At 40.1% G+C, this 27,955-nt stretch overlaps 1 protein-coding gene and 1 long non-coding RNA gene across 13 annotated transcripts in view; both read right to left on the bottom strand.

Annotated features, from left to right (window-relative positions):
* scro (scarecrow) overlaps positions 1-27,955 on the bottom strand; it is a 1,102,402-nt gene that overhangs the window by 614,145 nt on the left and 460,302 nt on the right. The gene's annotated exons all lie outside the window — the stretch shown is intronic.
* Positions 9,414-10,981, bottom strand: LOC137240865 (uncharacterized). The gene is made up of 4 exons (XR_010949848.1): positions 10,231-10,981; positions 9,897-10,116; positions 9,661-9,819; positions 9,414-9,593 (listed from the first exon to the last, which is right to left on the bottom strand). It is a non-coding gene; the product is annotated as an uncharacterized lncRNA (long non-coding RNA).

Raw genomic sequence — 27,955 nt, 5'->3', positions numbered from 1 at the left:
CCGTCAATATCTGTCTGGGTAGACAATTTTATATTTTGAATCCCATTAACAATATCGTCTAGCGACAGAGTCAGGGCGCCGAAGTTAATAGAATTATCTACTAATGAAGGAATACCGTTGGGAGATCAGGCTCCGCCACGAAGTTGGCGCGAAAGAAGTCTGCGAATAAATTAGCCACCGCAAAAGGTTCAGAAGCTCGCTCCGTATTGTAAAAGATTGATGAAGGGATAGACGAGCAAAGTTTTTTAGCTTTAACATAGTTCCAGAAAGCCTTGGGGTTTACTTTGATGTCAGATTCATAGTTGCTAACAAAAGACCTGTGGAGCCTCTTGCCTAACGCTTTGAATTTATTGGAGTAAAAACGGTATTTACGTTTATGAGCCAACAATTTGGTAGATTTGAACTTTTTAAAATACTTATTCCTCAGATTCTTTAGTCACTTTAGTTTCTTAGTATACCAATTGAAAGAAGCACGGCGCGAATTGGAAGAGAAGCTTGGTCTAAATTCTTTTCGAAGCATATACCTTATATTTTATATAAAAAAATGTATGCAGTTGTTATCTAAAGCAATGTTTACATATGGAAATTTACTGCAGTTAACTTCACACACATATTCCACGTACAGGCTTAGTCTGTTTTCAGAAATGCACATTCTGCATTTTTTCAGCTAACTAATACGAAGAATACATTTTTTTATACAAATTTGTATTTGTCTTTTTTTTTAACTTTTTTCCTCAAACTGACACTAACTTTAAAATCTTCCTCCTTGGTACGTTGAGGTGTGATATATTTTGAAAAATATTGGCATTGAAAATTAATAAGGACAGCAACTCTACAAAAAATTGAATGCTCCTACTATAGACATTGTCTTCGTGCTTCTAAACCTGATTTTTATTCGCCACACGTAAGCAAAATATGTCTAAGCACTAGCGGTCGTGGCTACCAACGTGCCAAATATGAAATAAACACTCATAAAAACTTCCTCAGAAACATTGGAGTGATTTTTTGCAATAACCAAAGACATTTTTTCCTCAATTTATAATATGAATTTTTATAATAATGAAAAAAATTTCCAATCATATTAGATATTATTCCCTTTTGATTTTAGAAAAATTCCAATGGCGAAAAATCATTCCCATTTTGGGACAAAAATGTATTTGAGTGTAGAATTGAGGGATCTCCCCTCCCCCAAATTTGTTCTATTTTTTTGTCTATATTTTTGAGATTTGGTCCGTTTTTTGATGAATTTTGGTCCCAAATGAAAACATGGTGTGGCAACCGTGGTAGTAATATAAACAACTTCGAGAAAATAACAGTGGTATTTTAACGATGCTTCTTCTTTCACCACAATTCATACCTTTCTTATGACGGTTAAAGTGGTGATCGCTCGTGACCACTAAAATAAGGATCATTGTTTACATTGCGCTAACAGCCCTTTCGAAATAGATTAAACATAAATATTTGGTCATCTGATTTTTACCTATTCACATATGTATTTAAGTATGTATGCACGCTTTTAAAAATGCAATTGTTTGTTTTCAAACGATGTGCTATTGCCATGCCAGTTGGATAATACAAAGCAGTGATTTAGCTATTTTCACAAGATTCCAATTTAGTATTTTTACTTAGTCATGGTGACTGTAATAATATTATATAAATATATATGTGTGTATAAATATGTGTACGCTTATGACCAGTTTTCACCGAGCGATTCAACTACAAATTAAATTAACCTCAGTTTATTCGTTTGTTACCTTTAACTGAACCATGAATGTTTAAAAACCAGGGAAATAGTTGTTATAACTTTTAACGCATAAACGTTGCTTCAGAATAATTTTATAATGAAAATTTGAAAATTTGTGTTTAATAATAATTTTCTGCCAACGGGCAATAAAAGTTGAAATTTTGATGGATTTTAGTTTAGTTGTTGTTGTTGTTGTAGCAGTGCTTCGCCCCACCTAACAGACGCGACCGATCACAAACTGTCATCAATATCTTCTAACGGGAGTCCAAGGAAACTTGCTGTTTCAACAGGGGTGGACCATAGGGAAAGGGGTGTTAGAGGCGTTGGTTCCACATTACAATTAAAGAGATGGTTGGAGTCATGTGGGGACACATTGCAAGCGGGGCATACATTTTGTATGTCGGGGTTGATTCTGGATAGGTAAGAGTTTAACCTGTTACAGTATCCAGAACGAAGTTGAGCCAGAGTGACACGCGTTTCCCTGGGGAGTATGCGTTCCTCTTCCGCAAGTTTTGGATACTTTACTTTGAGTACTGGATTCACCGGGCAATTCCCGGCATAAAGGTCCGACGCCTGTTTGTGGAGTTCACCAAGGACCTGCTTGTGTTTTTTCGCTTCATACGGCTGGGTTCTCAGGTGCCGTATTTCCTCAAAATGCTTACGGAGATGACTCCTTAAGCCCCTAGGCGGTGCTGGCTCGTCAATCAGATGTCTGTTGGGATGCCCAGGTTTCTGGGTATTCAACAGGAACTGTTTGGTCAGCATCTCGTTTCTTTCCTTGATGGGGAGTATTCTCGCCTCATTATGCAGATGGTGTTCTGGAGACATAAGAAGACAGCCCGTGGCAATTCTGAGAGCAGTATTTTGGCAGGCCTGTAGCTTCTTCCAGTGGGTAACTTTTAGGCTTGGCGACCATATGGGTGACGCGTAGCACGTAATCGGCTGGCTAATTGCTTTGTATGTAGTCATGAGCGTTTCTTTATCTTTTCCCCAGGTACTGCCAGCAAGGGATTTGTGGATTTTGGTACGGCTCTGAATTCTCGGAACAATTGCGGCTGCGTGCTCACCAAAATATAGATCCTGATCAAACGTCACACCCAAGATTTTGGGTTGTAGGACAGTCGGTAGCGTAAAGCCATCGACGTGGATGTTCAAAATGGTCGACATTTGGGACGTCCATGTTGTAAATAAGGTCGCGGAAGATTTAGTCGGTGATAATGCCAGGTTTCGCGAGGCGAAAAAACTGGAGAGATCAGGGAGGTAGCCGTTTATTTTAATGCATAGCTCATCGATCTGTGGGCCTGGGCCTGTGGCCATTACTGTGCAGTCATCGGCGTAGGAAACGATTGTGACTCCTTCCGGTGTTGAAGGTAGCTTAGATATGTAGAAATTAAACAAAAGTGGGGATAGGACACCACCCTGTGGCACCCCTTGTTTAATTCTCCTTGGCTTTGATGTTTCGTTTCTAAATAGCACCGATGCCTGCCGACCACCCAGATAATTTGCGGTCCACCTTTTAAGACATGGGGGAAGGGTAGACCCTTCCAGGTCTTGCAGTAACGAGCCATGGTTGACCGTATCAAAAGCTTTTGATAGGTCTAGCGCTACGAGTACTGTTCTATGGTGGGGGTTTTGAATTAAACCGCAATTTATCTGTGTGCTAATGGCATTTAGCGCGGAGGTAGTGCTATGGAGTTTTCTGAAGCCATGCTGATGGGAGGCTAGCTGCAAATTTGCTTGGAAATAAGGGAGCAAAATGGCTTCGAACGTCTTTGCTACTTGCGATAGGAGAGATATCGGACGTTACGGCTCTCCTATGTTAGCTGGTTTACCAGGCTTTAGAAGCGGGACCACCTTGGCCATTTTCCATTTCTCAGGTATGACAAAGGTGGAAAGAGACAGGTTGAAGACCTGCGCTAAATATTTGAAACCCTCTTTCCCTAGGCTTTTAAGCATCGGCATGGCTATGCCGTCTGGGCCCACTGCTTTGGATGGTTTAGCGTGACCAATGGCGTCCTCAACCTCTTTAGCGGTGATGGTGATTGGTGACGCGCTGAATTTGTGTTTATGTGCATGTCTGTTGGCCCTCCGTCTATCTTTGTCGACCGTAGAATACATTATATATTGTCGGCAGAAAGCGCTCGCGCATTTTTTCGCATCCGACAGCACTTTGTCGCCAAAGGCGATGGAAACTTTGTCTTTGTGCTTAGTCGGATTCGATAGGGACTTTACGGTGGACAAAAGTTTACCCACACCGGTAGAGAGGTTACAACCTCTTAGGTGCTCCTCCCATTTCGCCCGCTTGTGTTCATCCACAAGCAATCTGATGCGTTGGTTTATATCCCTTATTTGGGGGTCACCTGGATCAAGCTGCCTGATAAGGTCACGTTCTCCCGCTAAGCTTGCGGCCTCCGCCGGGAAGTGGTGCCGGATTTCGGGAATTCTCCCGGCGGGGATGAAACGTGCCGAGGCGGATTCAATGACCTTGCGGAAGGCACGCTCCCCTTGGCGGGCATCAGTCGGGATAGGGAGGGCAGCAAAGAGGTTGTCTGTAAAAGATTTATATTCTTCCCACTTTCCTTTTTTAAAGTTTATGAAAGTGCGTTTTTCGGTGACGATGAAGTCGGCGGTACGCTCGAGCGAAACAAGTATAGGCAGGTGGTCGGATGCCAATGATACCATCGGCTGCCAGTTGACGCAGTTTACGAGTTCTGCGCTCACGATTGAGATATCTGGCGAACTTTGACAGCTTCCTACCATACGTGTGGGGGCGTCTCCGTTTATTGTGCAGAACGTCGTTTCTTCTATTTGATCCGCCAACATCTCACCCCTACTGTCCGCCCGCAAATTTGAATGTCATGATGGGCATTGAAATCGCCTAAGATAATGCGATTGTTGCCAGTGAGTAAGGCTCTGATATTAGGGCGGTATCCACTGGGGCAACAGGTGGCAGGGGGGATGTAAATGTTGATGATTTCTAGGTTTGCATCGCCTGACCGGACAGATAGGCCTTGACGTTCTAAGACATTGTCCCTGCGGTCGATGCCAGGATCAAATATGTGATATTGCACAGAGTGGTGTATTATAAACGCGAGGCCGCCTCCATTTCCTCTCTCGCGATCTTTTCTGGGGACATTATACCCAGAGCAGGTCTGCAATGCCGATCGTGCTGTGAGTTTAGTCTCTTGAATCGCAGCAACGCGGATGTTGTGCCGCTTCATGAAATTTACTATCTCCGTAATCTTCCCAGTTAGTCCATTACAGTTTAACTGCAGAATTCTGAAGTGGGGGGGGGGGGGGGGGGGGGGGGGGAAACGTCGCCACTCTGGGGGTAAGTGAGGGGTGACTACGCCTGGGTTGAGGAAGGCCAGGACGCAATTGCTGTTGTGGCCCTGGGACTGGGCGTCCTTGGGCAAGCATTGGGGTACCCGGATGATTTGGGTTTGCGACCTGGCAACATGGCGCGATGAAACCCGTCGGGGGGTTGCCGTCGCGGAGACCAGAACATCTAGGATAGTGGCACCACCCAAGGCAGGAGCTGCATTGGGCGGATGTCGCAAACATATATATTCTGTGCTGGCAAACGGTGCAAACGGAGGTAGGGACTAAGAGTCTGTTTCCCTGACCTACACGATTTCTGCCGGAAAAGAGGGGGGAGAAGACGGGGGCAGGGGCTGTTGCTCAGCATTGCTTCCGACTCTACTACGAAGATTGCAGTTATGAGTGGTAGCAGCTATTTGAGTTGCTGGCGCCGTGGGGCGCGAGCAGCAGCGGGTACTTGTTGTGGCTTGCTGAGCAGCGGGGCTGCTGGAAGGTAGTGGGGGGGGGGGGGGGGGGGGGGCGCTTAGACGTAGACTGCGGGACGCCCTTGGGCGTAAACAGCAAGGAGCCACAAAAGATTTATAAAAGTTACGTGGACGTCGGGTTTTGGGATCAAGCCCAGAACAACCTGTCCGATGCAACCATCCCTTACACGAGACACACTGAACAGAGTATGACCGTCCTAAAAAGATTCTTTTCCGGCAGATGCAGCAAAACCATTTCTCAGGACCGGGGTTAGGAGACGGACCCGGATTGGATTCGATACCTTCCCGGAGCAAGAGAATATGGAGCAGTCCTGCTGCAAGGAGCTGCTGGGAGGATGAAAATTTGTGGGAGGGACGCAACAAATTAAATGGGGTTACACTGAAATGACATTCCTTGGTCGGGAAAAGTCCCGCGTCGCTCCGGTACATAGAACCGACTGCCTTGGGAAGCGTTAGTTGATATTGTTTATTTCGTTGCTTTATAGTTTTTAGTCTACAATGCTGGTAAAATCTAACGCTTTTTGAAAAGCACCACAGAAACCAAGTTTTGTCTAAAGGTATAGTATTAGGCTTTTCCGGTGTAAGTTTTTTTAAAGTGCGAAATAAAATTACATTATTCCACTTTTCTAACCCAAAGTTTTGCTAATAACTTTTTAGCATCATCAGGGGTATTTCTTTATTAGTTAAATCTGTTACAAACAACAAAATACAAAATAGGTTAAATTACATACAAATACAAAATAAATTGAATTTACTAAATCCATATAAAAAATCAATTAAAAACAGATAAAAACACATACGAAACCAACTTACAATATTGCACTCTGCCGAGGGGTTTTCCCCCGCTTAACACTATTTAAAACTATTTTTAAAACATAAACCATTTTTGAAAACATAAAACATTGAACATTTATGGACAGTCTATTAATATAATCTTAACACAAAAGTAATCTCGTCAATGCTAAAAGCTATTTTCCTAAACACGTAATGTAAGCAGATGCTTTATTGTCTGTATCTTCTTTCTTGTTAATCATCTTTTCTCTTCTTTCCATGATTTTCAGGCTTACTAAAGTGTATCTTGTTGTTTTTTTCCTTTCTCTGTTAATAATTTTCGCATTAGTAAAGTCAGCTGGGTGTCCACTTGATATTATGTGTTGTGATAACGCTGTACTGTTCTTTTGTTTCGTTATGTTATTTTGCCGCATCCGCCGTTTGGTTTTCCTTTGCAAGCAATTTCATAAATGACGTTGTTTTGTTGGTGGAGATCTACGGGACACTTTGTTATTGTAAATATCGTTGAAAAAGTGCAGTTTGATTTATAAGCAAATTTTTTGTTTCTTGTTTTTATTATGCTGTGATCAATATTTTCGGTAAGTTTGGGTATGTTAGTCACACTGTAAAACTTTTTCGCTACCCTCGTTTCTAAATTTGTTCTTTCGTTTTGTTGGTTGCTGGATTTCATGATTTCTTGGTCTGTTAGCTCTCGTATTAAATTATTAGGATAATTGTTGCTGCGTAAAATATTATAAATTTTTTGTATATTGGCATTATGAAAAGCGCTGTGGCTTAAGGTCATATTTTATGTATGAAATTTTTTGCCGCATTAATATTATATTTGGTCAGTTGCGAATAAAGGTAGTGTATTAAGCGTCCAGAAGGGGTAGGTTTTGAATACCAGTCAAGAAAAAGGTTGTGTTTCTCCCTGTGGATGCAGACATCAAGAAAAGGTATTTTGGAGTTGGCTTCCATTTCCATTGTAAATTGTAGTTTTTTGTGATATTTGTTATGAATGTATAAAATAATGTCGCGTCGTTACGTTTAATTATAGCAAAGAGATAGTCCACATATTTACATATAAATTTCATGTCAATATAAAATCGTTGCTTTAGTTCCAAAATAGCATTGTCAAGTAAGTCATCCGTAACAATGTCAGCGATTTTAGGTGAAATTGGATTTCCCATAGGCATTCCAAACGTTCGCGTATAAAGCTTTTTATCGAACATAAAATAATTATTATCTTTAAGGCTTTAATCTAATATCTCCTGGAATTTCGGCTTTGGAATACTGGTTTTTTCTTTTATTTGGTTCCATTTACCTAGAATTATTTTCTTGGCTAACATTGTTGGTCTGTTACTGAACAATGACACGACATCAGAGGACACTAGAACTTCACATCACATAACCTTATATTGGCTAATCTGCCTTTTAGGTTGAAAGATATCTTGACTTTTTCCAATATTAAAGCTTGTAGAATATCTCAATTATATATACTTACGCAATTTGAAGAAGGGGGCCATAACTGAAGAAACAATAGGACGTAAAGGCATTTTAGGCTTATGTATTTTTGGCAATCCATATCTTCTAGATGCCGTAGCCGCAGAGCAAGTGAGTTGTTGTTTCTCTCTATAGTTGATATGTTTGTTTTTGTAAAGCTCGTGCACTATTCTGTTGTTTTTCTTTTTTAAAGTATTTGTATGGTCAGTTCTTGTTGCTTTGTAAGTGTTTTTGTCTTCGATTAGCTTACTCATTTTCTCTGTATACTCAGTTTTATACATTGCTACTGTGTTCTTTCCCTTGTCAGCCTCTGTTAAAACAATTTCGTTCTTATATTTCCCGACGAATGCTTTCGCCTTATAAAAATGCGGCTAGTATGAATTTTGGGCTTCATTATGCTTAATGCTGCGCTTAAATTGAAAAATTCTGTTGCTCGCATTGTTTCGCGCGATTTCTTTATCCTTTTCGTTTTGTAATGATTGTATTAATTATTCCATTGTGGCTATGATGTGTATAGGCGAAAAATTTGATTTAGTTCCTGGTACTGTGAAATTCTTACCAAGTGACAATATCCATTTTACTTCATTAGGGAAATCAATCATTGTTTTATTTACGAACCAGTTATCATTTGTTGTTATTTTAAGTTTCTTCATTTGTTCGTTCTTAAGTTTATTTATTTTTGATGTAAGTGTTGTTCTCTTTCTTTCTGCGACCCTGTGACTGAGGAAACTTTGTTTATTGACAATCTGTTGAGTTCTACTTCATTTAAGGTATATTTTAATTGTTGTTGAGCCTGATTTAATAAATCTTTTGTAAGCTTAATGTTAATGTTGGTTTGTGTGATTTCTAAATTTAATATTTTCACACAAAACTTTTTTTTGACTTATCAATCTGTGGCCTTATCTTTTCCGAAGTTGTGTTAATTCCAACCTGTTTGAATAAATTTGTTAGGTGATAAGGGATCCGTATCGTTTGCATTCTCAGAGGAATTTTAGATCTTCCTTTTGCTTAGATAGTTTCTGTATTTGTTTGCTGTAGTGTTTGAGGGATATACTAGCCCAGCAAACAATTTCATATAAAAATAAACGTTTTATGTTCAAATGTAAGCATAACACTTGCAAAACGCTTACTTCGACCTTTACAAAACACATCAAAGTAAGCGCTTTATAATCGAAACACACCCATCATTATAAACTTTCAAATTAATATTAAAAAACATGTTTTTTAAGCCCCAAATAACGCGTATTGCAAATGTGTTAAGTAAACGTTTTATAATTGATTATAATACGCTTTCCATGAGCTTCGTAGATACGGTTATAAAACATGATGTTTTTATAAAATAAATAAGCGTTTTAAACATTTATTTTTTGAGTGTTTTATAGATGTTTTATTGAAAATGATGTATTAATAAAAAAATTTAATTAAATTAGCATCTTTCAGTTCTTTTCTTTATTTATGTATAACTTATTTCATATTTTAATTTCAAGAAAAGCTGAATTATAATAAACTTAAATATACTTAGTGAAAAAATTATTTTACATTGTTGTTTTTTTATCTGCTTTGATTTTAAAGAGATTTTTAGCTTATTGGAAAAATTATTTCATTTCGAAAAAGTTAAATTATAAAAAACTTAAAGATAGTAAAAAAAGTTTACAATGTGCTTTCTGTAGCTGCCTTTACTTTAAGGCCATTTTTAGCATATTGGAAAAATGATTTCGAGGCAAACACAAAATCCTCTTCCTTGCCCCCATTTTCTAAAGTGAAAGTTTCTGAAATATAATTTAAATATGAGTGTAATTAGTTTATTATAAATCAAATAAAGGCTCTGTTACTTACGACGAATGGCAGTGGCCACAGTGAAAGCTCGAATACACATTTTGTCCGTAGTACCTCTCCACGAAAAGATTTCAGCAACTTTGTCATGCATGAGTTTTGCCAAAACTTTTTGGCGAACTTCCTTGAGCTTGATGTTGACATTCGTTTGAGATTATCTTTCTAAAAGTAGAAATAAAAAGGACATTCATGTAAACAGTGCAGAGATAATGGGCCAAATAATATACTTAAATTCTTACCAGCATGGAAAATTTATCTACATATATCTTCCTGAATAGCTTTCTCTAATTGAAGAAAATCGTCAACAGTATTAAAGGGTTGTTTTGGCAAACTAGTGGAGTTGTTATGCGATACCGCTAACTGCAGTGTAATAAAATCTTTACGAAGCCCTTGAATTTCCTCCGTGAGTCTGATCAATACGAGCTTGTTGCGTTCTTCCACCTTTTCCACGACGAATTGCTATCGTACAAAATATAAGAAAAGAGAAACAAATATCAAATAATTGGGCTTGCGAATTATTGTTTGATGTTTATGTTAAAAATAGCAACTAACGTATGATAATAAATAGCTTACCATCTGAAGTTGCACTGTCCAAAGAAGTTGCTATACTTGGACATGGCTGTAATACAAACAAAGTTTGTGACGATGTGGTCTCCGGTGAGAGAGGAGAGTCTTGGGTGTCGTTATTAAAACTGCTCTGCTGCATGATCTGGTAGGAGTGGCACAAATGAATAAGAAGTTCCAGGGAAGTTTCGAAAGCAAAGTACTTTTGACGATATCTCAGCGAGGAAATGATTTTCAACAGTTTCAGCAAAAATTAAATCTTGGACATGTTAAAAAGCGTTGATGGTAGAGGCTTATTATATAAATCAGACAAGTTTTGCAATCTTTGGCCGTGAACAACAATTTCGTTTTCTCCGGACTTGGAAATGGAATGAACATTAAAAATACAATTTTTTACTAAGTAAAAGTTGTCGGGTGTAGTAGATGATAAATAATTGCTTTTTTTTTAACGAATTTGCAAGAACCATCGCTTCGTAATTTGAAATTAATTGAATCAATATTTTTATTCTGGCTACCATGCACACTCTGTTCAACTAATCTGCTGTAAAGTTGTGTGAGAACATTATTATTTTTTTTTTACCAATTTCTTAAGCTGTCCTAGTTTATTTTCAAACTTAAAGGCACTCGTGGTCTCAAGTGATCCAAATTGAATTGAATCTCTCGCTAAATGACTCAAACAGTGAAAATTATATGTTAACAGCAAATCATCATATAAAAGAGGAACCTTTATTAGGAAATCCTTTAAGAGGTCTTCTGCACATTTATTATTTCGTACACAATCCTCTTCATTGAGAAGAATTCCCATTGCAAGACTAAGTTGAAAGAAATGTTCGTACATGTCTTCACTTAATATGCCTTTTAACACCACCTGGTCTGTTACAATAAGAATTGGCGCAACTATGTTGCTTTAAAGCGATCTAACTCTTTAAAATCCCTTGGTTTTCTACAAAAATCCCTTGGTATATGAGGCACTATAGAGACAAAAGCTTCGTTTAGCTTTCTTATTTCATTTGGCTTCAAGGAATGTTTACGATTCTTCACTTTCAACCACGATACTAGCAAAGTTTTAACTACACCTAGGCATACAACATGCATGTAGTCTAAGGGAAACACTTGAATCATGTTGATTGGAAGTTTTTCTAACTCCAAATTACTAAGCTGATTATGATGGTTGGTGTCAGCTCTTCGCCGAAGATCTGTGTTTGTCATGAAAGGATCGTTTTGGTAAGGAAAAATTATGCGATTAGTTTTACGCCCCTTTCAAGGAACTGTAGCCAGAGTGTCATTTGACGCCGAGAATAAGCGCTCTGGCTGGTGCATCCAAAATAAATGCTCGACATGTTATTGCTAAAGTTTCATTTTCGTATATAAACCTATTTTCGAGCAGATCATTTAACTCTTTTACAAATTCTGCCAGGTACTCATTTGTGTTTTTTGGATGGGAGTGTCCACAAAAAATTCCTAATAAGAAAGTGAGTCCGTCCCATTTACGTTCATTAAAATAGACCAGATGCTCTTCAGCGAACTTTTGGCGATTGGCAACCCATCAATATTATAGTTTAAATCCATTATCCTTACATTCACTTTATGTAGCCGCAAAAAGCCTGTTAAACAGTCCTTTAGCCCATAATGGACATATTCTCCATTTCAACAGGACACAGTTGGAGCATCAGTCGGCGTGCGTTCTAGCGTCCGTATGTCTTTCGGTAGGCCGCAAATTTCACGACATAGCAGTGCTAATAATTTATTAGCATGTACATTAGTTACATTGCCTTCGACGAACCAAAGAGCCAAAGCTTCACTAAAGGGAGTAATGGACTCATCTGTCGAGTCCGCACTTTCAAATAAATTTCATGGTTTGTCAATTAGAGCTTACGATTTCTTCTCGAACACAAGCGAGATTTTCTTGACCCAAGAAATCGAGACCCCGACTTCTCGCGAGATTCTCGTATCTCGAAGTACTCGTAAATCTCGCGAGCTTCTCGACATAAACTTAATTGCTGTATGCACAGTATTTTATACACTTGGTTTTTTTTACTTGTGATTTTTTTTTAATTATATTGCTTTTCAATGACATTTAACTCAAAACATTTATTATACATATAATTTTGTTCGCAATATTTAATTTTTTTAACGAAACATCGATAACACGGTTTCTCGCAAGATTCTCGAATCTCGATATACTCGTATACTCGCGAGCTCGAATCTCACGAGAAGGGGAGACTCGCGAGAAATCTCTTCTCGAACAAGTTCGAGAAATCGTACGCTCTACATCAAACGTGCTTGTTTCCGGAGCACTCCCTTGTCCTGGAACTCCAAATTGGTTGAAATTTCGTTCCCGGCTATACCACAAATGTTGAAAAATTTCGTTGCCGCTACGCAAAACACTTTTTGACCTTTTGGCTGCCGACATTTATGTAATATTAACCAATGCACTTACTTTTTCACTTCTTCACTGTATATTTTCACTTTTACTATTATTTTCTTTATTTTTTATTAAAACCACAATTTTTACTTCTGTCGCTTTCAGAAATCGAAACTAGAATGAGCTGCATGTATTCATAACTGTAAAATCAGTAGTAAACATTTACTGAGCGATCGCATTGGCAAGCAAAATGTAAACGACATTCACAAAACACATTACTCAGTAATTTGTAAATGTCGATTGCCAAAGCCTTATTCATTTAAGCTTATTTTTAGCTTGGTTTAGTAAGCTTACAGTAACCTATTTATGCAAGCTTAATATACGCTTGATTTACAAAACGCTTATCACTTTGTTTGCTGGGAGCTAGATCACCATGCTTATATGCTTGTAAAAATGCTTCATTTTTGTTATTTTTGTAATTGTTGTTTGTAGCAGAAAAAATAAACAGACTATTCAGCAGGCCTTCCGAGTTTGAATATTATGTAATTCCGACCATTTCTTGTTGAAGCTAAAGGTATAGTATTACGCTTTTCCGGTTTAAGTTTTTTTAAAGTGCGAAATAAAATTACATTATTCCACTTTTCTAACCCAACGTTTCGCTAATAACCAAGTTTTATTAATCTCTTTGTCCCAATACGGTGTAGGCTTCTAGCGAAGTGAATCAAAATCACGTATCCGGCGAAGCTTTCCATATTACATTTTGAGATGAACCTAAAAATCAGGAGTTCGGCAGTCCTCAAAGAAGGTCGACATGAGCTGGCGAGGTCGAGGATTTTCTGTAGGCGAAACATATATTGCCAGATTCTAAGTCTGAATGGCAAGAGTGAAATTATTTAAACGCCAGTTTAAAGCAGAGGAGGTTATCCCAAAGGCGGAGACGCTAAAACGTATGATGCGCTCTTTCGCTGACATAGGCAAAGAACGTTCGATTTTTGGCGAAATTATTTAAAACAAATCGAAGAGCAGTCAACAGAAAAATAAATGGATTTAAGCTGTGGCCACCCTCGAGGCGGACAAGGTTTTTGGTGCTACAGCCGGAAAAATCAGTAAATTATGGAGACTACACTTTTTCTCATTGCAAAGCAACAAAAGAGGCGATGAGGCCGATTCCCCAACTCCAAAATCACCTATAAAGAAATGAAAATTATTCCATTTTGTTTGCCCTTCATAAAAAATTTGGAGATAAAGAGTGGGTTAAAATACGAACATAAACAACAAACAGTTTAACGTGTATTTCCAAAATGCTTCTGGTATCAGAACCAAATCGCATATTTTGAGGACATTTAGTTCTCAATTGGATCACTATATTTCTGTCATTGTCGATACCTGGCTCACTTCACAATTTTTCGACGCTGAGTTCTTCGATGCAAAGTTATTCGTCGTCTTTCGTAAAGACAGGGATAGTATTAAAACTGGACGTTCGAAAGGGGGTGGCGTACTAATCGCTGTTAAACGCAAATATAATGTCATCCTATTGTTGTTGTTGTTGTAAGGACACTCCCCGAAGGCCTTGGGGAGTGTTATCGATGTTGATGGTCCTTTTCCTTATACATATCCGCTACGTTCGGGAACGATTTGGTATGACCACATGAAACATTATACCCCCCTCTAGATCCATCAGGAGTTCGGGATCGCCAGAGCCTCGGCTGTTAATGAAACAGGATTCGCCACGGGTAGGTGAGGTTGAAAATTGGGTTGGAGAAGCTATATATTGCACTGGCAAACCCTTGATGGGGATGCGCTACACAACCTCTTGAATCAATTTGGTATTTTAGTCGCGTCTTAAGACAGGCATACCTACAGCGGGTATATTCTCAGCCCCGTAACCCGCTGGGGGTTAGGATAATACTTATTATGTTGGATAATACTAATACCATCTGTTTAACAGACAACTTTTATTAATTGATTCTGAGGCAGGTATCTGCTGATTTATTCATATGCAAATAAATTGAACTATTTTTATGGTTCTCTTACTTTTTTATAACTCTTGCTCCAAAAGGGAGTAACCGTAATATCAGGTGATGTGGTCCCAAAATAATATAACAAGTAAATAGGTATATATGTAAATACCAATGCCTATAACACACGTACTATGTGCAGATGATGTGCATTATCTATTCATGCACAAATTTCAAGGTAGAATGCAAGAAAACCAATAAGTAAAATTATGTATATAAGTATATACTGAAAAATTTTTTTACAGTGGTTTATATGACTATTATTACAGAATGTGTTTGCAAAATTATTTTAGTGATGAAAACCATTAGTACGTCAGGTCTTGCTGAAACATACCCGGCCCCAAGGATGATATTTCTTCAACTATCTCAGTTATTCAGAATAGCTTTAGCTCGAGACATCGTTGGAGGTAATTGTTTTATAGCCATGTTGAATGGCTGCGCCGCAACTCGCAGTCTCAATGTATGAGTTGGAAGTATCTGCTATCTCCGAATTTTGAAAATGTTCGCGAGGTTCCAGCAACGGTAGTAAGTAGATTTTCTGTATTGCACGCTTAAAATACTTGCTATTATATTTTAACGACACGAACTTCCCCGTCTTGACCGGGGTCTACATCCGTGATGCGTGCCATTGGCCATTTACCAGGAGGAGCCCTTTCATCATACTGTAGTACAAGATCGCCCACTTTGATATTGGCGCGTACCATCATCCACTTACGGTGACTTTGGAGTATACTAAGATATTCGGAATACCATTGTCCCCAAAAATGTTGCTTCATCTGTTCCAACATACGCCAGCAATTAACTCCAACCGTTTTAAATTCGAGTATATCTTCATCCGGAATATAGATCGTTGGTTCCCCAATCAAAAAATGTGCGGGCATCGTAACTTTCGACGTCTTCGCTTAGTGGGCACAATGGCCGTGAGTTCAAACAAGCCTCGATTTGATAAAGCAGTGTGCACAGCTCCTGTTTAATTCACTTAAAGTGGTGCTTGGTTGACGTGACTCCAGCTTCCCACAACCTACCAAAATGTAAAGGTGGAATTAGGTTCCAAGTAGTACCTTCGCTAGCAAGAATTGCTCTGAGGTCTTCTGGTAATGATGAATGCTGCGTTAGTGCATGACTTGCAAGGCTTTGTTTGCCCCAACAAAGTTTGTGCTATGATTTGAGTAAATCTGCGTACACCTTCCTTTTCTAGAAGTAAACCGACGGAAAGCCGCAATAAATGCAACGGAAGTGAGATTGGTTACGGCCTCCAGATGTATGACTTTAGTTACCATACTCACAAATATGCATATATGTTAGCACGACACACATTCAAAAGATATTTATTCAAAGCTTACAAATACAAGAAGACACCACATTCCACAGAAAAGTAAATAAAGTAAAGTCACGTACGGAAATATGACTCCATGAAAATAAGCAAATGTGAATGCAACAATTGATGAGAAGCGCATCGTCAGCAAAAGGCCATCTGCAACAAGTGATGGAAATCGTCAAGCGAGTACTCGCAAATAAGCAAATGTGAATGCAAAAATTGATGAGAAGCGCATCGTCAGCAAAAGCCCATCTGCAACAAGTGATGGAAATCGTCAAGTGAGTAAAGCAACAGCAGAGGCAGTGGCAGAGCTGAGTAGCAGAGCAAGTTAGATTTAAGTAATAACAAATTTTGTAAGTTAGTCTTAAGTTGAAGTTGAATGAATAAAGGAGCTAAGCTCCCGAAAATATATATTTTTGGAAACTTAAATGTGAAATAAGTAAACTGGCGCCCGAGCAGGGACCAGCGCGAGTGTCTGAAAATAGTAGTGCCTGAAAACCAAAAAGTAAGGCCACGCGAGTGACGTATATAACAAAACGTTAAAAGTGCCTGAAAAATAACAAGTAAGGCCACGCGTCTACAGCGGGAATTGGAATAGGGAAGTGGAATAGGCAGTACGACCGAGGTACCCAAGTACCAGGAGGAAAAAGGACGAACACCGAAGCGGCGAAACCCCCACATGCAGCGCTGGAATCTTATGTAAGACTAATTTATAAGATATCCTTAACAAAGTGAAACATTCTAATCTTGTGAATATTAAAATTTTAGGGAAAACCAAACAAAAAAAATAATAAAGAGTAAACGAAAAATAAACTTACTGTGAAATTTGTAAAAGGAAAATAGAAAGTGAAACTTATTAGAGAAAAAGTCGTTGAAACTTGGAAAGCATTTAAACGAAAATTTTAATTATAAATTCCGAGAAGGAAAAATAAGTGAATAAACTTTGAGAATTTATTGAGTATTTGAATATGTTGGTTAAAAAGAAAACTTAAAAATTGTATTATCGAAAGAATTGATTGAAAGGTTTTGAGAAGGTTCTTATAATATCATTGAACAAGCGTATTGCTAGGAAGGCAAAAAGGAAAATTAAGAATTCATATGGTTCAAAGGGAATTTATTACTAAATAAGAAGAAAAAAATAGGTAAATACCTTACGAAGTTGATAACATATACTAAATGTGCAAAAACGTATTAAATCAGTGAATTAATTAATTAAAAGAGATTAGGGATTAATTAATTAAAAGAGTCAATAATTTATGCGAGGGAACTTTCCTTCTTTTTGAATAATATCGAAGAACAAAGGTAATAAAACACATAGTTAAAATTCCAGGTACAGCAGAGCAGTTAGTGGAACAACTAAACCAGCTCCGGCTAGATTACGGAGGGACTAATCCTGAAAATCCTACACATCCTGTCGCCTCTAACCCTGCTACTAGTAACCTCACCTTCGTTGAAACAATTGTGCGCGAGGTGCTCGACCGAATTAGCCAACCTAACGTTACTGATTTTAGTGGTCACGATTGTAACGACAGGATTCCCGACATGGTTAAATGTCTACGGGAACTTTCGGGTAAACCGGGAGAATTCAGCTCGCGGCGAAAGGGCGTAGATAGAATTTTAAAAGCATATGAAGCATTGAAGGACACGCCTAAATACTTTTCAATCCTTCATACCATACGACATAAAATTGTTGGCGATGCCGACACCGCTCTGGAGTCTTACAGTACTCCACTCGACTGGGTCCAAATTCGTAAATGCATCATGATGCATTATTCGGATAAGAGGGATATCGGTACCCTCGAATACCAAATGACTACGTTGGCCCAGCGTAGCGATGATATTCCGACCTTTTATCAAAAGGTGTACCAACACCTTTCACTTATTCTAGATAAGATATCATGCCTGGATCTTGGCGACGAGTCCATAAAAACGATGACAAACTCGTATCGGGATAAAGCTCTCGATACATTTATTAGGGGACTTAACGGCGATTTACCTCGACTTCTCAGTATTCGAGAGCTCGCAACCTTGCCTCAAGCCCTTCATCTATGCCAAAAGCTAGACAACATGACTTTCCGGATGAACCACGCACATAACGTGCATAAATCGTTAAATCAACCACCACCGCGACCTCCACGACAGACTGCAACAAATCACCGACCCTTCTATCCCGAACTTACCTATGCGGCATCTCCGCAGCGTTATAATTATCCTCCAAGACATATGAACAATTACAACAATCGACCATTCAACACGACACCCCGAAGCCAACCCAATCAGAACGGTCCAACGAATTATTATAATCGACCAAATTTTAATTTCCAACCTAACATTGGCCCTCAACAACAATATAATCCGGGATTCAATAACCGTTCCAATCTACCCCAAAAGTCACCAGTCCCAATGGACGTGGACCCTTCTCTCCATTCTAGACAAGTTAATTATTACAATAGACCCAGTCCTAATCAAAATACTCAACCGCAGCAGCGCCCACTCTCATCGCAACATACGCGCCCTCCTAACAAAATGCAACGCAACTTCCACGCGAACGCTGGGGCATCTGACGGAAATACTTACTTCACGACTCCGGATCCAAATCAGATTTATTGCAACAATTCTTATGACGACTATTACGGGGCAACGCAACAACTGGTCGGAGCTCCCGAAGGACAAATTAACTTGACTACCAGCGAACAAAATCACGCCAATCCCGACTTCATTAATTTTTTAGACTAACTCCGTCCTCGCTCCCTTACTACAAATTTACATCAAGGCGCGTGGACTCATTGGATTTCCTGATCGATACGGGATCCAATAAAAACTATATTCAATCCACTAGAATAAGAAACCCAATACCCAATAAACCATTTAAAGTGGAATCAGTCGCGGGTACTATAGAGATTACCCACCATGCATTTATAGATATCTTCGGACCAAGCGTAGAAAAAATCAAGTTCTTTATTCTGCCACCCCTGAATTCCTTTCATGGTATTATAGGCAACGACACCTTGAGGAAACTAAAAGCTGTCATAGACACTGAGGGAAGCACAATGACTATCTTTCCGAGGATCGTTATCCCACTACAACAGCGAATATCCCAGCAGGTTAATAATGTCAAATTGGAAATACCACATCTCTCTGTAGAACAACAACGAAACATATACAATATTATCATGAGGTGCCCAAATTTGTTTTCCGACCCCGATGAAAAATTAACATTCACCACTCTAGTTAAGGGCGAAATTAGGACTACTACCGACAAACCGGTGTATTCCAGACCTTACCCTTATCCCATGGCCCTAAAGGAAGAAATCGAACGACAGGTAGAAGAACTTCTTGATAATGGTATCATTAGAAAATCAAAACCACATTACAACTCGCCCGTCTGGATTGTTGACAAGAAGACGGATGCCTCCGGTAAGAAGAAGTACCGAATGGTGATCGATTATCGAAAACTTAATTCGGTCACTATTCCCAATAAGTACCCCATACCGGAGATAAACGAGGTCTTAGCGAACCTGGGAAACAACAAACTATTTACTGTCATTGACCTTAAAAGTGGATTCCACCAGATACCACTTCGAGAGTACGACATAGAGAAAACAGCATTTTCCGCGAATAACGGGAAATACGAATTTCTGCGACTACCATTTGGACTTAAGAACGCTCCGTCGATATTTCAAAGAGCTCTGGACGATATCCTTCGAGAACACATTGGCAAAAGATGTTACGTTTACATTGACGATGTGATAATATTCGGAAAGGACGAAGAAGAGCATTTGAATAATGTAGAAGTAGTATTTAAAACTCTAGAGAAGGCTAATATGAAAATACAATTGGATAAATGCGAATTCGCAAAAAGAGAAGTCGAATTCCTAGGATACGTTGTTGGGTCTGAAGGAATAAAAACCAACCCTAAAAAAGTAGAGGCCGTATCACGATTCCCAATTCCCCGCAATTTGAAGGAATTAAGGTCTTTCTTGGGAATGTCAGGATACTACAGAAGGTTCATAAAAGACTATTCAAGGATAGCTAAGCCCTTGACCGCACTCCTTCGAGGAGGAGCCGGCAATGTCTCAAAAAGACAATCTAAGAAAATGGATATAGAACTCAAGGAAGATGCCATCGAAGCATTCAACAGGATAAAAACCGCTTTGCTATCAAGAGATATTACACTGGCTCACCCAAATTTTAAGAGGGATATTGAGCTCACAACAGACGCATCCGATTTTGCCATCGGGGCAGTCCTCCCACAAGACAATCGGCCGATAACATATATCTCTAGGACACTTAACAAGACCGAAGAAAATTATGCAACCAACGAAAAAGAAATGTTGGCCATAATTTGGGCATTAAGTACTCTGAGGAGTTACCTTTACGGTTCAAATAAAGTGAAAATAATCACTGATCACCAACCTCTAACGTACGCCCTTAGTCATAAAAACGCAAATAGCAAAATGAAACGTTGGAAGGCAATATTAGAAGAGTATAACCACGAAATAGCTTACAGACCAGGAAAATCGAACGTAGGGGCCGACGCACTATCTAGGATACCAAACCAAATCAATACACTTACACCGACCATTCATAGCGATGAAAGCTCGAATCATAACTTGATACCCTGTGCAGAGGTGCCTATAAATGTCTCTAAAAACCAAATCTTTTTCAAACAGGCGGACACAGCCTCCTACCAATTCAAAATTGTTTTTCCAACTATTCACCGCCATATAATCGAGGAACCACAATTTAAAGAGCAAAATATTATAGATACTTCAAAAGATACTTGAACCCATCAGTAGCTAACGGAATTCATACGGACGAAAGAACAATGGGAATGATCCAGAGTATTTACCCACATCATTTCAGCAGCATTAAGTGTAGGTACACGCAAAAGTAGGTTCGAGATATCGTGAACGAACACGAACAAGAAGAAGTTATCCTAAAGGAACACTTACGAGCCCATAGAAACGCGACGGAAAACAAAACACAAATTCTCGAGGAAAGCTATTTCCCTGGAATGACGAACAAAATTAAGCGTGCGGTAGCCAATTGCACAGTCTGTAAGGAGAATAAATACGAAAGGCACCCTAACCAACCCCAATTAGCCGTAACCCCATTACCAACCTTCCCAGGACACACCATTCACATAGATATATTCCTTACCAAAGGAAAAAGGGTCATGACTGCTCTAGATAAGTTCACTAAATTCGCTCTTAGGGAAATATTATTTTTTTCGGAGTCCCTAAAATAATAGTAATTGACAATGAACCGTCACTGAATTCCACGTCAATCCAATTCGTGTTGAAAGACGAGCTCGGAATAGAAGTTTACACTACTCCACCGTATAAGAGCCAGGCCAACGACCAGGTCGAAAGATTCCACTCCACTTTAAGCGAAATAATGCGTTGCATTAAGGAAAATGGTGCTCATAGAAATTTCGAGGAATTGTTGGAAAGGGCAGTGTCAGAATATAACCACTCAATCCATTCGGTGACACGAAAAAGGCCAGTCGACTTGTTTTTCGGGAGAAACGTTACATTTACACCCGATGACATAGAAAAGACAAGACGTGAAACCTACATAAGCTGGCGCAAAAGCAAAGTTAAGACATCGAATATCACAACAGGGAAAAACAGATTGCTAAATCTTACCTGCCAGGACAGGTAATTTATGTAAAAAAAAAATAGAAGATTAGGAACTAAGTTAAGTAAGTTATATAGTAAGGAAGTAGTTAAGGAAAATAGGAATAGTACAGTCATAACAGAGAAAGGACAAATAATACATAAAAGCAGGATACGAAACTAACAACCAAAAACATTTCATTACAGACTACTTCTGATAAAATTATGCCTCGTCGAGGTCCAAATACTAGATTACACAAACTCACAACTAATCACTATAGAAAAAGGACTGGCAAAGCTACAGACCGGAACGTTCAGGATAATACATGAAATTGACATCGAAAAATATGCCGAAATCCTCGATCATATTGAGTCAAAAGCGGAAATCCTAGCCAAAAACCAAAATTACCCCTTTCTATCCCACCTAATATCTCAAATAAAAATACACATAGTAACTTAAAAACACAAAAAAAATTTAAAAGATCACTGAATTTCTTGGGGTAGCGCCTGGAAATGGGTTGCCGGCAGTCCGGACCATGAAGATCACGAAATAGTTTTAAATAAAGTGAACAATGCCCTTGAGAATAACAATAACCAGGTCCCTTATCAATAAGCTTACAATCGAAAAAATTAATGAAATTACAAATATTACAAACCACATATTAAAAGAGGTTCAAAAAGGAAAAAAAGAAGAGATGGAATTATTTTTAAAATTAAAATACAAATTGGAAATTCTGAAAGAAGAAATTGTAAATATTATCTACGCAATACATTGGGCAAAAGCCAACATAATTAATTCATACATATTGTCAAATGAAGAAATAAATATTGCAAAAACAATTTTCGACAGAGATAATATTCCTTTCGTTAATTTGGACGAAGCTCTAAAATTCGCATAAATAAAAAATAGCAAGTAATGGAAAATTGATAATCTATATTATGAGTCTACCCACGGTAGAAGACCAAATTTGTAAAGTAATAGAAATAAAAGCAGTAAAAAAGAATGGAAAATTAATAGAATAAAGTTTAACTCAATTCTCAGTTGCCAAAATAATACATTCGGAATTAAAAATGATGCAGAGCATATAACGCCTTACGAATATGTCCAAAAAATAGGTTAGTAGATTTAAGCAAAGAATACTCCATAAGCAATCTTTTAAAAAGCCGCCTGCAAACTGTACTGTGACCAACAGCCAGCATATCCCGGAAGTCGAACAAATATCACCGGACATCCTATTCCTGAATGACTTTAAAGGAAACATACAGTTAAACGAAGATCTTATACCACTTCACGGTACTTTCCTGATGCATTTTAATAACGCTTCAATAAAAATTAAAGGAAAAAGTTTTTCTAATGCGGAGATACTTTCAAGCAAACCCCTTCCTGCTATACTCCAGCCAGTTTCGGCATCAACCAAAAGCGAAGAAATACTCTCCCTGCAAATGCTAAAGCAGCTAAACCTAACCAATACAAAAGAGATAGATTACGCAGAATCAGCTAGTCGATTAAAGCATACCATTAGCATCAGCCTATTTTCGATAATTCTGATAATCATTATCGTATTCCTCACAAAATCAATGCTGTCAAAAAAAAAAAAGGGCCGGCGAAAAACTGTCTATTGAACTAACAGAAGCCGCAATGGACGGACTTAACCAAATATTCCAAAAAAGCAACACTTCAAACGCGGACGTCTGAATCTCAGGGGGGAGCTGTTAGCACGACACACATTCAAAAGATATTTATTCAAAGCTTACAAATACAAGAAGACACCACATTCCACAGAAAAGTAAATAAAGTAAAGTCACATACGGAAAAATGACTCCTTGAAAATAAGCAAATGTGAATGCAACAATTGATGAGAAGCGCATCGACAGCAAAAGGCTATCTGCAATAAGTGATGGAAATCGTCAAGCGAGTACTCCGAAATAAGCAAATGTGAATGCAACAATTGATGAGAAGCGCATCGTCAGCAAAAGGCCATCTGCAACAAGTGATGGAAATCGTCAAGTGAGTAAAGCAACAGCAGAGGCAGTGGCAGAGCTGAGTAGCAGAGCAAGTTAGATTTAAGTAATAACAAATTTTGTAAGTTAGTCTTAAGTTGAAGTTGAATGAATAAAGGAGCTAAGCTCCCGAAAATATATTTTTTTTGGAAACTTAAATGTGAAATAAGTTAACTTATATAGCCCTTCATGACTTTTACATTTCTTAGGGATGGCTGACGTATATCGATAGGCCCAGCATAGTCAACGCCACTAGGAAATTTAGCATGAGCGCAACTCCACCATGAAATGTAGTGAGATGTGCTTCTGAATATAAGAAATTTTAGTGGATTTTTTCTTGATAATAAAATATGATGTTTCATAGTAGGTGATATATATGCAAAATGCACGCGTAAGCACCCGCCGCCATCTAGGAATGGAGTAAGCATTTTAACAGAACTGTTTACAATTGGTATGCCCCTTGGAAGTTTTTTTAATTCACCACTGAAATCGACGGTTTGGGATGCAAGAATCTAGCTACTTAGAGAATCGTTGGGCAGCAATGATAAAGCTCCGAATGATACCGATCTCAACTTTGCATAAATCCTCGGGAGATCCAAGTGAGTCGCGACCGAAGTACTTTCGCCTAGTTATGGCAAAAGCTGGGCAATCAAGCATAAAGTAATTTGGTGATTCCACCTCATCATCCTCCATACAGCTGCAGCAGGATGGAGTTTCCAGTATATTGAGACGTACCGCATAGATACCCATGGGAAAGTGCCCTGTCAAAACCCGAATGACCATTGATAGGTGAGCCTTAGCGAACCAAATCATTTCAGCAGACCTCCTGCCATTCACTTTCGGCCAGAAAGATCTTGCTACCGCAAGATGTGGTGTCCGCCCAACGTTTTCTGAGCTGACTCGAGGCCCAGCTATTGAGGAGCAAGCCACAGGTGGCCAGCGGGATCCCGAAATCCCTACAGCCATCTTCATCCGGTTCAGTTGTACCGATGCGGGCTAAGATATCCGCTTGACAGTTACCCGGGATATCACTATGGCCCGTGACCCAGATAATCTTAATTGTAAAATAATTCGATACAATCGCAAGCAAGGTCAGGCAGTCCCAGACCACCCTTGATCGGACTGTGGCCTTGATAGCCGCATGGCTATCAGAGTAGATGTTAAATTCCCTAAACGTTGTAGCACTGGATATCATTCCATCCACCACATCCTTAATCGCAGCAACTTCCGGTTGGAATACACTGCAGTGATCAGACTTGCGGCTTAAATTTAGCTCTTGACAAAAGACCCCCCCCCCCCCCGCCCCGCACCAACCTTTCCATCCAGCTTCGACCCATCCTTGAATAAGTTAACCGGTCCCATACCCCAGATAATTCCTCTTCCCCACTCCTCTCTCGGTGGAATGACTGGGGTGAAGATTGCACAGGGAGCAGTTATCGGCATACAATAATCCGTTCTGTCCGGGATAAAGTCGAAACTGGTAAGAAAGCTAGAGTGTCCGCGGTCAGAAAGCCCATATCCCATATCACGAAGCCTGACCAACGACCTTGCCGCAGCCGCCTTTCCCGCAATATCTACTGGGTATATGTTCAGCATGACGTTCAGTGCCAGGTGTTGTTCTGAGAGCGCCACTGATACCGATCAGTGCCGTCCGTTGCAAGAACATTAACATTTTGGAGGTGCTCGCCGTGTCCAGTGCTTTGCACGAGACCAGCACCCCATATAGCAGAATCGGTTTGACCACCATCTCATAAAGCCAGTATACTACTCCTGGCGAGAGTCTCCATCTCTTTCCGATAGCCTCTCTGCAGCAGTACAAGGCAATGGCGGCCTTCCTGGCCCGATCTTCCACATTGGGTCTCCAGGACAGTTTCTTGTCCAAAACAATCCCCAAATATTTAACCCTATCAGAAAGTACCAACGGTACCCCTCCAATCGAGGGAGTTCTGAAATCGGGTATCTTATATCGCCTTTTAAAAAGAACCAATTCCGTTTTGCCGCCAATCCACATGATTCAGCCCTCCTAGCCACAGTATCCAAGTAGCCCTGCAGAACATCGCGCAGGGTGTCCAGAAATTTGCCTCTGATTGGATAGCGAGGTCATCTGCATAGGCAACCACCCGAAAACCATTGGCTTCCAGCTCCACAAGAAGCTCGTTGACTACCACAACCCAGAGGATAGGAGATGGGACACCCCCCGGTGGCGTGCCCCTGCATACCTTCCTCATAATTATGGCCCCTCCCCACTCCGCTGCGACAATTCTTCCGCATAGAAGTTTGCTAATAAATTCAACCAGATCCACCTCGACTCCTAAACCCACTAGAGCTCTTTAGATTGCCCCCGGTAAGACATTGTTAAAAGCCCATTCGATGTCTAGAAAGGCACCCAGAGCATACTCTTTGTGTTCTAGGGACCCCTCTATTTGCTTTACAATCGAATGGAGAGCCGTTTCCGTTGATCTGCCCTTACAGTACGCATGTTATGAAGCCGACAATAACCCCCGAGTTATCCTTTCCAGTAGGTATAGGTCAATCAATCGCTCAAACGTCTTAAGAAGAAACGACGAGAGACTGATTGGCCTGAAGTCCTTAGGTGATACATAAGAGCTTCTGCCGGCCCTCGGAATGAAAATAACCCTAACCGTGTGGCAAGACTTCGGGATATAGTTAAGCCTGAGGCAGTTAGTGTAGATGGTGGCCAACCAGCGGCAGGAAATCCTCAAGGACTTTTGAAGTTGCGAAGGAATGATTCCATCCGGGGACGGAGACTTATAGGGCTTGAAAGACCCTATAACCCAGGTTATTTGACTTTCCCGTATTGGAATGGCAGGCACTTCTGCATGGCCAACGACCGCCGACCATGCAGGCGAAGATCCCTGCGCAAATGGGCATCGGGAAAATGATTGTCCAGTAAAAGCTTTAGGGACTCCTCGCTACTCATCGACCAGTCCCCACCATCATCTCTCAGATACCCCAGAGGAGCGGGATTCCTAGAGAGTATTTTTCTAAGCCTCGCGGATTAATTGCAGCCTTCTACGTTTTCGCAGAAGATTCGCCATGCATCTCGCTTGGCTATCCTTATTTCATATTTATAAATCCCCAGACTCGCCTTATAGAGCTCCCTGTCCGAGGGTAATTTACTCCTCCTGGCTCTGTTGAAGAGCCGCCGACTGGACGCTCTTAGGTCGTCAAGAGAATCCGACCACCAGGGCGGCTTTCCCTTCCCCCTGTAAGTTTTCAATGGGCAGGACAGTTGAAAGGCGCCATTGCTTGCCGAGGTGAAGTTTTCCACCAGAACTTCTATCTCAGATTCGGACAGGTCCGAACTAACGGTAGGCGCCGTAGGCAATAGCTCTCACAGTTTCCTACAATACAAGCCCAAGTTACTGCTTTTAGGGGTCCTAAAAGATATTATACCGGGACGTTCTTCGTTCACCGAGAACTGAATATATCGGTGATTAGAGAAGGAGTGCTCGTTGAGAACCCTCCAGCCAGATATCCGACCTTCCAGTCCTCTACTAACCTAGATGAGGTCCAGGACCTCCTCCCTTACCGCAGTAATAAGAGTCAGGTCATTCCCCCTATTACATATACAAAGCCCCTCATCTACAATAAAAGTAAATAAAAACTCACCTCTAGTGTTGGTATCCGAGCTTCCCCAGATGCTAGATGGGCATTAGCATCGGCAATGATGATCACGCCAACACCTCTCCGCCTTACTTCAGCGGTGATTTCGCCCAGTATAGCAGGTGGTGGTCCCGCTACGTCGCCATGGGGCATGTACGCTGAGACCACCCACATTTCGTTACTGCCTCGCTCGAGGAAGACCGTGGTTACGTCAGCATTGCTGAAATTAGAGAGGATAAAAGCTTTAATCTCTTTTTTAACAAGCACACAGTATCTAGGCCTACCTGCCTCCCCATGCACCAAGGTGTTGAATTTTCCCGTCCTTAATCCAGAAATCTTTCTGCCGTTACTACTCTCGCCTCCTGGACAAGGACCATATCCACTCAGCATATTTCAAGGCAGAGCAACAAATTTGCGGAAGCCGCCTTTGAGTGTTGAAGATTGACTTGACGGATTTCCATCAAAACCGCTCTTCTTCTGCACCCCATCCTTGGCAGATTCGTGTTAGTCGTGTCCATTCTAAAAAGTCCCCCTTCAAGGCCGCTATCCGGAGCCGATTGTGTAGTCGCCCTTCAACGGTATGTGTAGTAGAGCCAGACCGGACGCGAAGCGGGAAAATTTTCAACCGCACCTACACCACCAACTTAACGGCGACGGAGCCGGAACGTACCTTGAGGCCCGCCACGGTTTTATCGGGACGTGGGCAGGTGCAGCATTAGCCTACCAGCCATTTCTGTAGAGTATCACCCCGACCTACTAAGGTGGCAGAATACCGCCCCTACCA

The sequence above is a fragment of the Eurosta solidaginis genome, chromosome 1 (assembly GCF_040869045.1).
Source record: "Eurosta solidaginis isolate ZX-2024a chromosome 1, ASM4086904v1, whole genome shotgun sequence".
NCBI classification, from domain to species: Eukaryota; Metazoa; Arthropoda; class Insecta; order Diptera; family Tephritidae; genus Eurosta; species Eurosta solidaginis.
The sequence above is the reverse complement of the archived record's forward strand: the minus strand, read 5'-3'. Positions and strand labels throughout refer to the sequence as shown.